The sequence below is a fragment of the Balaenoptera acutorostrata genome, chromosome 8, assembly GCF_949987535.1.
Source record: "Balaenoptera acutorostrata chromosome 8, mBalAcu1.1, whole genome shotgun sequence".
Classification (NCBI taxonomy): domain Eukaryota; kingdom Metazoa; phylum Chordata; class Mammalia; order Artiodactyla; family Balaenopteridae; genus Balaenoptera; species Balaenoptera acutorostrata.
In genome coordinates this window covers 60141867-60159515 of record NC_080071.1, presented here as the reverse complement: position 1 = coordinate 60159515, position 17649 = coordinate 60141867, and the positions used below count along the sequence as shown (strand labels likewise).

The 17649-nt window shown below is 38.4% G+C and overlaps 1 protein-coding gene across 1 annotated transcript in view; it reads right to left on the bottom strand.

Annotated features, from left to right (window-relative positions):
* The window catches only part of CASP8 (caspase 8), a 50279-nt gene extending 33551 nt beyond the window's left edge, over positions 1-16728 (bottom strand). The window contains exon 1 of the mRNA XM_007190523.2: positions 16616-16728. The gene's annotated coding sequence lies outside the window, so the exon portion shown is untranslated. The remainder of the gene's footprint in view (positions 1-16615) is intronic.
* Between the last annotated feature and the right edge of the window lie 921 nt (positions 16729-17649).

The following is a 17649-nucleotide window of genomic DNA, read 5'->3' as shown; positions in this document are numbered from 1 at the left end:
AGGTAATTGTTGGGCTGTGATGCAATATTCATGTCATCAACTTAGCTTTTTAAATATTTTCTTGGAGGTCTGAGCACAGTCAAGGTGAAAGTCCTCCAAGTCCCAGCTACACTCTATGCCCACCCCCAGGAACCATTTCTTGGGAATAATTTCTCAGTACCTCAAACCCTAAGGACAAATGTCAAGAGCCATTAAATTTTTTTTTTATTATTATGGTAAAATATACATAACATAAAATTTACCATTCTAACCATATTTAAGTGTACATTTCGGTGGCATTAAGTACATTCACATTGTTGTGGTACCATCCCTATCATCCAAGAGCCACCGTTTTTTTAAATTGAAATATAGTTGGTTTACAATATTATGTTAGTTTCTGGTGTACAGCAAAGTGATTCATATATATATATACTTTTTAATATCCTTTTCCATTATGGTGTATCACAGGATATTGAATATAGTTCCCTGTGCTATACAGTAGGACCTTGTTGTTTATCTATTTTATATACAGTAGTTTGTAGCACGATGCAGTTTTAAAGTGTTCTCCCTACTTTATCTCATTTATCTCATTGGTGAGCACATTTTTTAGTCTAAAGCAGGCAGGGCAGGTGTTACAAAGACATTTAGAACACCAAAGGCCAGAAAGGTGAAGTGACTGAGCTGGGACTACCCAGCTACTGTATCTGCATGCAGCACTAGTGACTCCTTCTTTTAAAAAAAATCAAAAGATGGGAGGATTATTCCCTGAAACACATATTTTTTCCCTTTTAAAAGAAGTCACTCCTCGGGACTTCCCTGGTGGCACGGTGGTTAAGAATCCGCCTGCCAACGCAGGGGACATTTGTTTGAGCCCTGGTCCAGGAAGATCCCACATGCTGCAGAGCAGCTAAGCCCGTGCGCCACAACTACTGAGCCTGTGCTCTAGTACCCGCGAGCCACAACTACTGAGCCCACGTGCCACAACTACTGAAACCCACGCACCTAGAGCCCGTGCTCCGCAACAAGAGAAGCCACCGCAATGAGAAGCCTGTGCACTGCAGAGTAGCCCCCGATCGCTGCAACTAGAGAAAGCCCACATGCAGCAACAAAGACCCAATGCAGCCAACAATAAATAAATAAATAAATAAATTTATTTAAAAAAAAAGAAGAAGAAGAAGTCACTCCTCATTTTCTGCAAGGGAAATTCATTTCATTTTTTCTCGGTACAAAAAGGATTTCAAGAATGTCTATGGTAGTAACAGTTAAACACTTTCATTTTTAAAATTGGGTAATGATTTTTTTCCTCAAAGCTATTAGTATAAATAATTACAATACACCCGTTCTCAGTAGTAGCACAGCTAGTGTGCAGATACAGGTAAGCCCAGGTGAGACGGCCAAGTGGCAAAATGTGTATTTGGTGTCTTCCCTGGATAGGACATTGTTTCTTCCCCCAGAAGTGTCCTCCCAGGCTCACCTGGATTCCTACCGACTCCAGCTTTCAACAGACCCTGAAACAAAATGATGTAGTAGGAGGGTTAGTGCAATTTCTTATTTATCTTTCTTGTGATAGTCTACACAAAAGGAAAAGCAAACATATATTTGCATTGACTTTAATTTTTGCACTAATTATTTGTATATTTGTATAAACATTGTGTGCATGTGTGTGTATTCTATCATTTTTTCATCTAACTCTATCTTGTATCTCTTTCTACATTAACACTTATGAACGGCCTCTGTCCTCTTTATTACTGCTCAGTGCTTCTAAGCTAGAGTTTAACACTGCTTGGGACGATGTGCATTTTAGCCAGTGTCTCTGCAAACCCACTGGGGTTCCTCAGAACAAGTTGAAGAGAAAAAAAATGGCATGTTGTACCTGAGGCTGACCCTGGGAGCCATGCTGTCTGATTCACTCACAGGAAGGGGCAGTTGGCCAGGGAGCAAAAGGGCCAGGTTTTAGGACTGGGTCTCCAGTTATAAATGCTCCAAATCAGACTTTCTCTTTCTCTTTTTTTTTTTTTTTCCTCTCTAAAGGTATTCAGAAGGAGATTAAGCTAAAGAGCCCAGATAATAGTCATTCCAATGAACACCTTAGAGGTGTTGATAAAATCTATATTCATTCATGATTAAACAAACATTGATTAAGTGCCCAGTGATTGTTTATGTTTCACAAAATGAAAAGAAAAGGTCTTGGGTAGACACAAAAGCTAGGTTATCAAGTTAACTTTTTTGTGCTTTACAACATTATGATACAAACTTCCAGTTTCTGAGAGAATGAGTCATCCCTCCTCTGACACAACACATTGTAGAGGCTCCGAATATGCCTAAAGATTATTTTGAGATGGAGGCAAATGAGAATCAGCAGATACAGAAAGAAGCCTTTTGTAGCATCCCTTATCTGACTAAAAGTAGCAGATTCTGAGAAATGAAGTCTGCCATGAATCCTTCTCCCAGGGAAGTTTTATGGCCATGAAGAAGAAAGTCTGCACCAAGATGGACCTGCATGAACAAATGTAGTTTGCCCAATATATTTACCTTCCCAAAGCTTATCACTCTTGGAAGCCTAAACCCTTTATTACCTTTGTCTTGTCACTTCTCTGCCAATAAAGCCTCTTTATTGTTCTTTGCTAAGATGCTATATAAGCCCAAGTTCTAACCACCCTTTTGAGTTCCGAATCCCTGAGGTTTCTCCGGCTTGATGTGCTTTGCATGCATAATAAACTGTTTTTCTCTTGTTCATCTGGCTTTTGTCAGTATAATTTGCAGGGTCTGAGGCAAAGAGCTTAGGAGGGTACAGAGAAAAAGCTTTTCCTCCTCTACAGAGTCAAGAGTCATCCCAGTGACAGAGCAGAGAGGCATGGTCTCCTTCTTGTTTCTCACTCTCTTTTGTGCAAGGATGATGAATGAAATTTTCCTGGTGGCTCAGAAATTCAGCTAAATCTCAACAGTTAAGGGCAACTGTATCCCTATATACTAAAGAGAAAATGCTGGCCACATTCTGGTGGGAGTAATAAAAGACAGTGTATTAATCATGTCTTTTATTTTGTACTTTCAATGCTTCAACATCTTGAGGCCTTGCTCATCCTGGAGAGACTGCCCCTCCCCAGGTGTTTCATTCCCAGAAAGACCACACACCAGGCCGGCCAGCGAGGCTTTCAAATGCAGATCAACCAATCCAGAGTCCCTACCCCCAACCACCGCCTTCATCAAGATTTTACACTCTGGGACACTATTCCCCTGCACTCTAGAGACATGTACCAGAAAACTAGGGGCACCCCTTACATCCCAGAGCCCATTGAAATGATGCAGACTAACCCAACCTAAGCCTGATTGCCCTGCCTCAACAATTCCTTCCCACGGAAACCACAACGAAGGCTCTTGCCCACATTTCCCCTTCACATCATCTGCCTCCTGACCAACTGATGCTTTCCCATGTGGTCCTGCATAGTGTGCCCCTTCTCCTGGGATCTGTGAGTATAAACTTCCTCAAGAAAGTCATTTCCATGTCTGCATATCTCACCATACCTGATTAAAGCAAATCCCAGGTACCCTTACAACTGATAGCCACACTGGGTTTTTTTTGACACTTTCCACCCCATCCTGTATAGTCTACAGGAGCAGAAGATGGAGTTCCTTGAGAGAGAATCAGGGCAGAAGGAGAACTGAAATTTAGGTGAGACTGGATCCAGTGGCAGAGGAATGGACTTATGCTTGTCTACAGAGTCCTAGTGAGGAGGGAAAAGAGAAAATATACCTATTGCAAAGTTATGGGGTGGGGCGGAGTCTTGTGGAACTAAACCCTTAATCTGTGAGATCTGATGCTATCTCCAGGTAGGTAGTTTGAGAACTGAGTTAAATTCCTGGTCAGTGTCCTCAGAGAATTGAGTTAATTGCTTGGTGGTGTGAGAAGAAAATACACAGCAGAGCTAGGGAACACCCTCACTTCTCACACCAACTGCAGCTTCAAGAGGTTCCCAAAAACACCCTGAGGTGTGATAATTGAAGGCTATTAAACTCATAGTTATGATTTATTACAGGGAAAAGATACAGATTAAAATGAGTCCAGCAGGTACATGTAAAAGTATGAAATTAGAACACTCCCTGACACCATACACAAAAATAAACTCAAAATGGATTAAAGACCTAAGTGTAAGGCCAGACACTATCAAACTCTTAGAGGAAAACATAGGCAGAACACTCTATGACATAAATCACAGCAAGATCCTTTTTGACCCACCTCCTAGAGAAATGGAAATAAAAACACAAATAAACAAATGGGACCTAATGAAACTTAAAAGCTTTTGCACAGCAAAGGAAACCATAAACAAGATCAAAAGACAACCCTCAGGGCTTCCCTGGTGGCGCAGTGGTTGAGAATCTGCTTGCCAATGCAGGGGACATGGGTTCAAGCCCTGGTCTGGGAAGATCCCACATGCCGCGGAGCAACTAGGCCCGTGAGCCACAACTACTGAGCCTGCGCGTCTGGAGCCTGTGCTCCGCAACAAGAGAGGCCACGATAGTGAGAGGCCCGCGCACCACGATGAAGAGTGGCCCCCGCTTGCCACAACTGGAGAAAGCCCTCGCACAGAAACGAAGACCGAACACAGCCACAAATAAATAAATAAATAAATAAATAATTTATTAAAAAAAAAAAAAGAAGTAACTACTGCTAGTAGTTTCTTAGTTAAAAAAAAAAAAAAAAGACAACCCTCAGAATGGGAGAAAATATTTGCAAATGAAGCAACTGACAAAGGATTAATCTCCAAGATTTACAAGCAGCTCATGCAGCTCAATAACAAAAAAACAAACAACCCAATCCAAAAATGGGCAGAAGACCTAAATAGACATTTCTCCAAAGAAGATATACAGATTGCCAACAAACACATGAAAGAATGCTCAACATCATTAATCATTAGAGAAATGCAAATCAAAACTACAATGAGATATCATCTCACACTGGTCAGAATGGCCATCATCAAAAAATCTAGAAACAAGAAATGCTGGAGAGGGTGTGGAGAAAAGGGAACCCTCTTGCACTGTTGGTGGGGATGTAAATTGATACAGCCACTATGGAGAACAGTATGGAGGTTCCTTCAAAAACTAAAAATAGAACTACCATACGACCCAGCAATCCCACTACTGGGCATATACCCTGAGAAAACCATAATTCAAAAAGAGTCATGTACCAAAATGTTCATTGCAGCTCTATTTACAATAGCCAGGACATGGAAGCAACCAAAGTGTCCATCATCGGATGAATGGATAAAGAAGATGTGGCACATATATACAATGGAATATTACTCAGCCATAAAAAGAAATGAAATGGAGGTATTTGTAGTGAGGTGGATGGAGTTAGAGTCTGTCATACAGAGTGAAGTAAGTCAGAAAGAGAAAAACAAATACAGTATGCTAACACATATGTATGGAATCTAAGGAGAAAAAAAAAAAGGTCAGGAAGAACCTAGTGGCAAGACGGGAATAAAGACACAGATCTACTAGAGAATGGACTTGAGGATATGGGGAGGGGGAGGGGTGAGATGTGACAGGGTGAGAGAGTGGCATGGACATATATACACTACCAAATGTAAAATAGATAGCTAGTGGGAAGCAACCGCATAGCACAGGGAGATCAGCTTGGTGCTTTGTGACCACCTAGAGGGGTGGGATGGGGAGGGTGGGAGGGAGGGAGATGCAAGAGGGAAGAGATATGGGAACATATGTATATGTATAACTGATTCACTTTGTTATAAAGCAGAAACTAACACACCATTGTAAAGCAATTATACTTCAATAAAGATGTTAAAAAAAAAAAAATGAGTGCAGGATTCCATAGCTGAGCTTCCAGTTGTCTTCTCCGCATGGAGTCATGGGAAGCATTAACCCCTCCCAGCACTGAGGTGTGATGATACACACTAAGTACTGCCACTGAGGAAATCTCATCAGAGCCTTGGTGTCCAGTCTTTATTGGGGTTCTGTGGCCATCTGCCTGCATGCTGACCTCAGTCTCTAGCCCCTGTGGAGGTTGAGCTGATACCCTGTGACGGAAATCCCTCAACATAAATCACATTTTAAAACTTCCTGGGGAATTCCCTGGCAGTCCAGTGGTTAGGACTTGATGCTTTCACTGCCTGGTGCTTTCAATCCCTGGTTGGGGGACTAAGATCCCACAAGCTGCCCAGTGCAGCCCAAAAACAAACAAACTTTCTGGCATTGTCCAAAGCCCCCAGGTAAACAAAGACATTCTTATCAGGCACAACATTTCAAGGTCATAGAGATTACCTCCCAGAGGCCAAGGACAAAGGTCAGACCTCTCTTTGAGCAAAGTTCAAGTCTTCATTATATACCTAAATAGATTGGAGTGTTTGAAAGAAGATGAGACTTGTATCTCACTGCCTAGCTGGAGGCTTAATGAGCTGCAGAAGCTCAGAGGACCATTATAGTGAGTCCATAGAAGCGGAATGCTTTGAGAAAGATCTTGGGAGACCCTCACTTGCAATCTCTGGTACTGGGGGCAATGTGAACATGGAAATTGTGCCTACATCACACTTGGAACATGAAGGTAAGAAAATTGTTGATGTCACCACTGCTCAGCAAAGAGAAGCCAGAACAGAAACAAGATACGAGTCAGGATTTTCTTATGGGACAAAATGGATAAATGAGAAGGTTGCCTGGCTCTAAACCTCTTGATTGGAGCCCACCCAGAAGATCTGCTTTCCAGGGCCTTGATAATGTGGTGTTCACCCCTGGGGCTAGGATCTTGATTGTGATGGGCAGGATTCTATACTAATTCTCAAAAACTCCACTGTAACTGTGCTGGGGAAAGTTGGAATTCCCCACATATCTGGATGGATGTGTCAGGACTTGGATGCCTGCCATGGCAGTAGGCACCAACTGCCAAGGGAGATCTGCAGCTGAGCAGAAAGATCTTTTCTTCTTTACCTCCTACCCTGTGCCTCTCTGGGGGAAGCAGAAGACATGGAGTGGGTAAAGAGAAATGACAAAGAAGAAAAAACAGTCCCCTCCTCAACTGATGTTTCCCTAGCTAAGATTCATTCCTGAGCTGAGGGTAATGGGATCCTTTGACTTCAGTTGAGATGGAAACTTTTAAATATCTGAACTATTTTTAACAGGTGAAATGAGTCATAATATTATAGCCTTCTTATAACCAAAAGAGCTGAAAGCTGTGGGATCTGCCCAATGTCTAGTCAGGCCATCACAGAAGATTTCTCACACCATCATTGAAAATAGTGATAGGGAAAAAAAATAAGTGCACTTTCTATTGGTAGGCCAATGAGTTCAGCCCAAACAATAAAATAAATACTAGTTTATTTTGGGTTTTTGGTGTTATTATTATTTTTTTAAGCACCATTTTATCTACCACCTTGGTCTCCTTTAAAGAAATTGAATCAATAATTAATAATTTGCTAAAAAAGAAAGCACCAAGCCCAGACAGGTTCACTGTCAAATTCTACCAGACATTTAAGGAAGAAACCAATTACATCAATTCTCATGATCTCTTCCAGATGTAGAAGCAGAGAGACTACTTCTTAACTCATTTTATGAGGTCAGTATTACCCTAATAGCAAAACCAGACAAAAGCATTACAACAAAGTAAAACTATAGACCGATATCTCTCATGAACATAGAATGCAAAAATCTTGAACAAAATATTAGCAAATTGAATCAACATTGTATAAAGATTTCTACACCAAGACCAGCAGAGATTTATTCTAGGTGTGCAAGCTGGTTCAACATTTGAAAATCAATTAATGTAAGCCATCATATCAATAAGATTTTTAAAAATTGTGTGATTATATCAATAAGTGCAGAAATAGCATTTGACAAAATCCACCACCCATTTATGACCAAAATTTTTAGCATGTTAAGAATAGGGGGAACTTCCTCAGCCTGATAAAGAACATCTACAAAAAATCTACAGTTGACCTCATACTTAATAATGAGAAACTAGATGATTTCCCCCTAAGATAGGAACAAGGCAAGGATATTCCCTCTCACAACTCCTTTTTGATGTCATACTGGAAGTCCTAGTTAATGCAATAAGATAATAAAAGGTACACAGATTTGAAAGGAAAAAATAAAACCGTCTTTGTTCACAGATGACATGATTGTCTGTGAAGAAAACCTCAGAGATACTTCTGGAACTAGTAAGCAATTATACTAAGGTTGTAGGATAGAGGTTACTATACAAACATTCACCACTTTCTGATACACCTGCGAAGAATAATTGGAATTTGAAATTTAAAATATACACTATTCAAGGGAGATGCAAGAGGGAGGAGATATGGAGATATATGTATATGTATAGCTGATTCACTTTGTTATAAAGCAGAAACTAACACACCATTGTAAAGCAATTATACTCCAATAAAGATGTTAACAAATATATATATATATACACTGTTCACATTAGCACCAAAAAATGAAACACATAGGTATAAATCTAAATATATATATATATATATACATATATACAAATAAATATATGTATGTGTACACACACACTAGATTATATGAGAAAACAATAAGACTCCGATGAGAGAAATCAAAGATCTAAATAAATGGAGAGGTATCCCATGTTCATGAATAGAAAGACTCAATATTGTTAAGATGTCAGTTCTTCCTAACTTGATCTGTGGATTCAACGCAAAATCCCAATCAAAATCCCAACAAGATACATTGTGGATCTTGACAAACTGATTCTAAAGTTTGTACAGAAAGGCAAAAGACCTAGAATAGTCAGCACAAAACTGAAGAAGAAGAACAAAGTTGGAAGGCTTTGAGGGTTACTATAAACTTCAAGACTTACTCTAAAGCTACAGTAGACAGTGTGTTATTGGTGAAAGAATTGACCAATGGAACAGAATAAAGGGCCCAGAAACAGAGCCACACAAATATAGACAACTTGATCATTGACAGAGAAGCAAAGACAATCAAATGGAAAAAGGATAGTCTTTTCATCAAATGGAAACTGGCACAAAAGACATCCACATTAAAAAATAAAAGAAAAAAAACCTAGATTCTGACCTTACACATTTCACAAAAAATAACTCAAAATGGATCTTAGATATAAATGTAAAACACAAATTTCTAAAACTTTTAGGAGGTAACATAGAAAGAAACCTGGATGACCTTGGGCTTGGTGATGAATTTTTAGATAGAACAACAAAAGCATAATCAATGAAAGAAATAATTGACAAGCTGGACTTTATTAAAATTAAAAACTTCTGTTCTTCAAAAGAGAATGAAGAGTTAGAGGATAAACAACCCAATTATAAGGTGGGCAAAAGATTTGAAAAGACACCTCACCAAAAATGATATACAGATGGCAAATAAGCATATGAAAAGATGTTCAACATTGTACGTCATTAGGGAATTGCAAATTAAAACAACAATGAGACACCAATATGTACCTTCTAGAATCAATAAAACAAAACACTGACAACACCAGATACTGGCAAGAGTGTGTAGCAACAGGAACTCTCATTCATTGCTGGTGGGAATGAAAAATGGTACAAACACTTTGGAAGAGAGTTTGATAATTTTTCCTAAAACTAAACATATTCTTGCCATAAACCCAGCAATTATTCTCATAGGTATGTGCCCAAAGGAGTTGAAAACTTATGTCCACACACACACAAAAACTGCATATGAATGTTTATAGCAAATTTATTCATAATTCATAATTGCCAAAACTTGGAAGCAACCAAGATATCCTTCAGTAGGTGAATGAATAAACAAACTGTGGTACATCCATATCATGGAATATTATTCAGCAATAAAAAGGAATGAGTTATCAAGCCATGAAAAGACATGGAGGAAATGTAAGTGCATAAGTGAAAGAGCCCAATCTGAAAAGACTATGTACTGTATGATTCCAACAATATGACATTCTGGAAAAGGTAAAACTAGAGAGACAGTAAAAAGATCAGTGGTTGCCAGAGATTAGGGGAAAGGTGAATAGATGGAGCACAGGGGACTTTTAGGGCAGTCAAACGATTCTATACGACACTGTAATGGTGGATACATGACATTTTGCATTTGGCAAAACCACTAAAATATGTACAACCCGAAGAGTGAACCCTAATGTAAACTATAGATTTAGTTAGTAACAATAATGTACCAGTATTGGTTCATTAATTGTAACAAATGTACCACACTAATGCAAAATGCTAATAATAGAGGAAAGAGAGGGTAGACAGCAGAAGCAAGAAGAACTACAATCCTGCAGCCTGTGGAACAAAAACCACTTTCACAGAAATATAGACAAGATGAAAACGCAGAGGGCTATATACCAGACGAAGGAACAGGATAAAACCCCAGAAAAACAATTAAATGAAGTGGAGAGAGGTAACTTTCCAAAAGAAGAATTCAGAATAATGATAGTGAAGATGATCCAGGACCTCGGAAAAAGAATGGAGGCAAAGATCGAGAAGATGCAAGAAATGTTTAACAAAGACCTAGAAGAATTAAAGAACAAACAAACAGAGATGAACAATACAATAACTGAAATGAAAAATAAACTAGAAGGAATCAGTAGCAGAATAACTGAGGCAGAAGAACGGATAAGTGACCTGGAAGACAGAATGGTGGAATTCACTGCCACGGAACAGAATAAAGAAAAAAGAATGAAAACAAATGAAGACAGCCTAAGAGACCTCTGGGACAACATAAAATGCAGCAACATTCGTATTATAGGGGTCCCAGAAGGAGAAGAGAGAGAGAAAGGACCAGAGAAAATATCTGAAGAGATTATAGTTGAAAACTTCCCTATCATGGGAAAGGAAATAGCCACCCAAGTCCAGGAAGTGCAGAGAGTCCCATACAGGATAAACCCAAGGAGAAACACGCTGAGACACATAGTAATCAAACTGGCAAAAATTAAAGACAAAGAAAAATTATTGAAAGCAACAAGGGAAAAATGACAAATAACATAAAAGGGAATTCCCATAAGGTTAACAGCTGATTCCTCGGCAGAAACTCTACAAGCTAGAAGGGAGTGGCATGACATATTTAAAGTGATGAAAGGGAAGAACTTACAACCAAGATTACTCTATCCAGCAAGGAACTCATTCAGATTCATTGGAGAAATCAAAAGCTTTACAGACAAACAAAAGGTAAGAGAATTCAGCACCACCAAACCAGCTCTACAACAAATGCTAAAGGAACTTCTCTAAGTGGGAAACACAAGAGAAGAAAAGCACCTACAAAATCAACCCCAAAACAATTAAGAAAATGGTAATAGGAACATACATATCGATAATTACCTTAAACGTGAATGGATTAAATGCTCCAACCAAAACACACAGGCTCACTGAATGGATACAAAAACAAGACCCATATATATGCTGTCTACAAGAGACCCACTTCAGACCTAGGGACACCTAAACACTGAAAGTGTGGGGATGGAAAAACATATTCCATGTAAATGGAAATCAAAAGGAAGCTGGAGTAGCAGTACTCATACCAGATAAAATTGACTTTAAAATAAAGAATGTTACAAGAGACAAGGAAGGACACTACATAATGATCAATGGATCAATCCAGGAAGAAGATATAACCATTATAAATATATATACACCCAACATAGGAGCACCTCAATACATAAGGCAACTGCTAATAGCTATAAAAGAGGAAATCGACAGTAATACAATAATAGTGGGGTACTTCAACACCTCACTTACAACAATGGACAGATCATCCAAACAGAAAATTAATAAGGAAACATAAGCTTTAAATGAGACAATAGACCAGATAGATTTAATTGATATTTATAGGACATTCCATCCAGAAACAGCAGATTATACTTTCTTCTCAAGTGCGCACGGAACATTCTCCAGGACAGATCACATCTTGGGTCACAAATCAAGCCTCAGTAAATTTAAGAAAATTGAAATAATATCATGCATCTTTTCTGACCACAACGCTATGAGATTAGAACTCAATTACAGGGAAAAAAACGTAAAAAACACAAACACATGGAGGCTAAACAATACGTTACTAAATAACCAAGAGATCACTGAAGAAATCAAAGACGAAATCAAAAAATACCTAGAGACAAATGACAATGAAAACACGAAGATCCAAAACCTATGGGATGCAGCAAAAGCATTTCTAAGAGGGAGGTTTATAGCAATACAATCATACCTCAAGAAACAACAAACATCTCAAATAAACAATCTAACCTTACACCTAAAGGAACTAGAGAAAGAAGAACAAACAAAACCCAAAGTTAGCAGAAGGAAAGAAATCATAAAGATCATAGCAGAAATAAATGAAATAGAAACAAAGAAAACAATAGCAAAGATCAATAAAACTAAAAACTGGTTCTTTGAGAAGATAAACAAAATTGATAAACCATTAGCCAGACTCATCAAGAAAAAGATGGAGAGAACTCACATCAATAAAATTAGAACTGAAAAAGGAGAAGGTAAAATGGACACCGCAGAAATACAAAGCATCATAAGAGACTACTACAAGCAACTCTATGTCAATAAAATGGACAACCTGGAAGAAATGGACAAATTCTTAGAAAGGTATAACCTTCCAACACTGAACCAGGAAGAAATAGAAAATATGAACAGACCAATCACCAGTAATGAAATTGAAACTGTGATTAAAAATCTTCCAACAAACAAAAGTCCAGGACCAGATGGCTTCACAGGTGAATTCTATCAAACATTTAGAGAAGAGCTAACACCCATCCTTCTCAAACTCTTCCAAAAAATTGCAGAGAAAGGAACACTCCCAAACTCATTCTACGAGGCCACATCACCCTGATACCAAAATCAAAGATACTACAAAAAAAAAAAAACAAAAAATTACAGATCAATATCACTGATGAATATAAATGCAAAAATCCTCAACAAAATACTAGCAAACAGAATCCAACAACACATTTAAAGGATCATACACCATGATCAAGTGGGATTTATCACAGGGATGCAAGGATTCTTCAATATATGCAAATCAATCAATGTGATACACCATAGTAACAAATTGAAGAAGAAAAACCATATGGTCATCTCAATAGATGCAGAAAAAGCTTTTGACAAAATTTAACACCCATTTATGATAAAAACTCTCCAGAAAGTGGGCATAGAGGGAACTTCCCCCAACATAATAAAGGCCATATATGAAAAATCCACAGCAAACATCATTCTCAATGATGAAAAACTGAAAGCATTTCCTCTAAGATCAGGAACAAAAGAAGGATGTCCACTCTCACCACTATTATTCAAAATAGTTTTGGAAGTCCTAGCCACGGCAATCAGAGAAGAAAAAGAAATAAAAGGAATACAAATTGGAAAAGAAGAAGTAAAACTGTCACTTCAGATGACATGATACTATACATAGAGAATGCTAAAGATGCCATCAGAGAACTACTAGAGCTAATCAGTGAATCTGGTAAAGTTTCAGGATAGTAAATTAATGCACAGAAATCTCTTGCATTCCTATACACTAATGATGAAAAATCTGAAAGAGAAATTAAGGAAACACTCCCATTTACCATTGCAACAAAAAGAATAAAATACCTAGGAATAAACCTACCTAGGGAGACAAAAGACCTGTATGCAGAAAACTATAAGACACTGATGAAAGAAATTAAAGATGAGACAAACAGATGGAGAGATATACTATGTTTTTGGATTGGAAGGATCAATATTGTGAAAATGACTATACTACCCAAAGCAATCTACAGATTCAATGCAATCCCTATCAAATTACCAATGGCATTTTTTACAGAACTAGAACAAAAAATCTTAAAATTTGTATGGAGACACAAAAGATCCTGAATAGCCAAAGCGGTCTTAAGGGAAAAAAACGGAGCTGGAGGAATCAGACTCCCTGACTTCAGACTATACTACAAAGCTACAGTAATCAAGACAATATGGTACTGGCACAAAAACAGAAATACAGATCAATGGAACAGGATAGAAAGCCCAGAGATAAACCCACACACCTATGGTCAACTAATCTATAACAAAGGAGGCAAGGATATACAAAGGAGAAAAGAAAGTCTCTTCAATAAGTGGTGCTGGGAAAACTGGACAGCTACATGTGAAAGAATGAAATTAGAACACTCCCTAACACCATACACAAAAATAAACTCAAAATGGATTAGAGACCTAAATGTAAGACCAGACACTATAAAACTCTTACAGGAAAGCATAGGAAGAACACTCTTTGACATAAATCACAGCAAGATCTTTTTTGATCCACCTCCTAGAGTAATGGAAGTAAAACCAAAAATAAACAAATGGGACCTAATGAAACTTCCAAGCTTTTGCACAGCAAAGGAAACCACAAACCAGACGAAAAGACAACCATCAGAATGGGAGAAAATATTTGCAAATGAATCAACGGACAAAGGATTAATCTCCAAAATATATAAACAGCTCATGCAGCTCAATATTAAAAAAAAAAAAAAACCAATCCAAAAATGGGCAGAAGACCTAAACAGACATTTCTCCAGAGAAAACATACAGATGGCCAAGAAGCACATGAAAAGCTGCTCAACATCACTAATTATTAGAGAAATGCAAATCAAAACTACAATGAGGTATCACCTCACACTAGTTAGAATGGGCATCATCAGAAAATCTACAAACAACAAATGCTGGAGAGGGTGTGGAGAAAAGGGAACACTCTTGCACTGTTGGTGGGAATGTAAATTGATACAGCCAGTATGGAGAACAGTATGGAGGTTCCTTAAAAAACTGAAAATAGAATTACCATATGATCTAGCAATTTGACTACTGGGCATACACCCAGAGAAAACCATAATTCAAAAAGACACATGCACCCCAATGTTCATTGCAGCACTATTTACAATAGCCAGGACATGGAAGCAACATAAATTCCCATCGATAGACGAGTGGATAAAGAAGTTGTGGTACATATATACAATGGAATATTACTCAGCCATAAAAAGGAACGAAATTGGGTCAATTGTAGAGACGTGGATGGATCTAGAGACTGTCATACAGAATGAAGTAAGTCAGAAAGAGAAAAACAAATATCCTATCTTAACTCATATATATGGCACCTAGAAAAATGGTACAGATGAACCGGTTTGCAGGGCAGAAATTGAGACACAGATGTAGAGAACAAACGTATGGACACCAAGGGGGGAAAGTGGTGGGGGAGGGTGGTGATGGTGGGATGAACTGGGAGATTGGGATTGACATGTATACACTAATATATATAAAATGGATAACTAATAAGAACCTGCTGTATAAAAAAATAAATAAAATAAAATTCAAAAATTAAAAATGTAATAATAGAGGAAAAGGTGTGGAGAGAGGAAGGATGGTGGGGAGGCATATGGGAACTCTGTACTTTCTGCTCAGTTTTTCCAGTTTTTCTAAAGCTATTCTAAAAAATAAAGTCTATTACTTAAAAAAAAGTCTCACTCATATAAGATCACTGATTAACAGATAAAGATGCCACTGCAATGAAGTGAAGAAAGAATGGTGTTTATATAAATAATGACAGATCAGTTGGATAGCCATATAAAAATGAATCTTTATCTCCTACCTACAGAAAATTCAAATCTAGAGGATCATAAATCTAAATATAAAAAGCAAAGCAACAATGCTTTTATAACAAACCCTAAGAGAATGTCTTCATGATGGACTCTTAAATAGGACACCAAAAGTGCTAACCATAAGGGGAAAAAAAGGGTCAGCTGGACTGTTTCAGAATTAAGAGTTTCTGTTCAGAAGAGGATGCCATTAAGAGAGTAAAAAGGCAAGCAGGGAGCAGGAGAAGAAGTTATGATACAGAGCAATCTCTAAGATGTGCTGGTTAGTAAGAAGGGGTATTGCAGAACAGCATGACTAGAATGATAAACAGATGCACACAGGGCCACCGCTAGACATCATAATGGTGCCTCCTCTGCATCCCAGCCCCTTCGATACTGTGGATCAACACCTCCAAAATGGAAATCCTTCAAATGATTTTCTGAAGGAAAATTTGCATTTTGTTTTGAAATGAGTATTAACTGAAAGACACACTCAGGCAGAAAACCTAAACTGATGATTTTGCCACTTGGGATCGTCCGTCACGGGCCACTTCTGTCAGCCGCGTCCCCACCAGATCTGGTTGGATATTCATTCAGCAGACAAGCTGGTTACACACCAGAGTCCCTTACGCAGGACCTTCATACAACTCGGGAACTTCCCCATGATTTTCTTGCCCTACATTTCCTATTATATTGTTCTGGATATTTTTCTTTGTCTTGTTAATTATTTAAGCAGTGGAAAAAGAGAGAATTAATCACCATGACTAAGGAAGTAGGGTGTTTGGACCTCAAAAATTGAGGCTGTTATTCATTAACTGGTTGGGCCAAGGAGAATTATAAGAAATCCTGCAACCCCTGGGGCAAAGCAGAGCTGAGGAGAAAGACAGAGTCAGGATAAAGGATCTCCAACCCCAAAGGTACAACCAACCCCAAATGGGCTCTCGGTTGATTTCAGAAGAAAGTTGTAATACATACACATATATATGTATGTATATTCAATTAAAAGAAAGTATCACCTGGGTGTCCCTGGGGCCACCAGCCTAGACCGCTCCAGAAACAAATCAGTTCCTTCCTAAAATTCCAGATAAATCTTACCAGAAGGCCAATACAGGTGCTTCTTTCTGGGATGTGTTCTTGCCAAGAAACGCCTCAAAAATATAATGAAAGTAAAATGAAGAACATATTGCTAGTGTTCCTGTGAACATAACTGCTGGAATTTCCACAGGCAGAACAGACTCAGCAAATCAGCGTGAGAGGGTGGGGAGGCGAGCAGGAAATGAGACACGCCCTCTTCCATGTCTTGGCTTCATGACCGGTCATGCAGAGGAGAGGAGAGAGAACATGCCAGGGAAGTGAGGTACCCAAACTGGAGTCTGGGCTGGTCAATTTAGGTCTCAGTCCAATTTCTACATTCCAAAAGGAGGGAGTTAGGCTAGATAATCTCTAAGAACACTTTCAGTTCAAACACTTAATGAGTGCATTTAATATGTTCTTTTTTTCATTCAGGGACTCAACTGTTTTTCTTCTAGGACTCTAGTAAGTTAAGACATTCATTCATTTAAATATATATATAGAGAGAGCATATATATATATGCCTATATGTATGTTTATATGTCTATATACACACACACACACACAGAGGCGGGGGGAGAGAGAGAGAGACCCTATTTTGAGCCAGATACTGTTCTGGCATAAAGCAGTGAAAGAAACAGAAAAAGTTCTAGCCCTCATGATGTGATTCAGTTTGAATTTTTTCTTATATTAAAATGACGAGGGTGATGGGCAATAGGCACATGAAAAGATGCTCAACATTACTAATTATTAGAGAAATGCAAATCAAAACTATAACGAGGTACCACCTCACACCAGTCAGAATGACCATCATCAAAAAATCTACAAACAATAAATGCTGAAGAGGGTGTGGAGAAAAAGGAACCCTCCTACACTGTTGGTGGGAATGTAAATTGGTACAGACACTACGGAGAATAGTATGGCGATTCCTTAAAAAACTAAAAATAGAGCTACCATATGATCCAGCAATCCCACTCCTGGGCATATATCTGGAGAAAAACATGGTTCAAAAGGATACATGCACCCCAGTGTTCATTGCAGCACTATTTACAATAGCC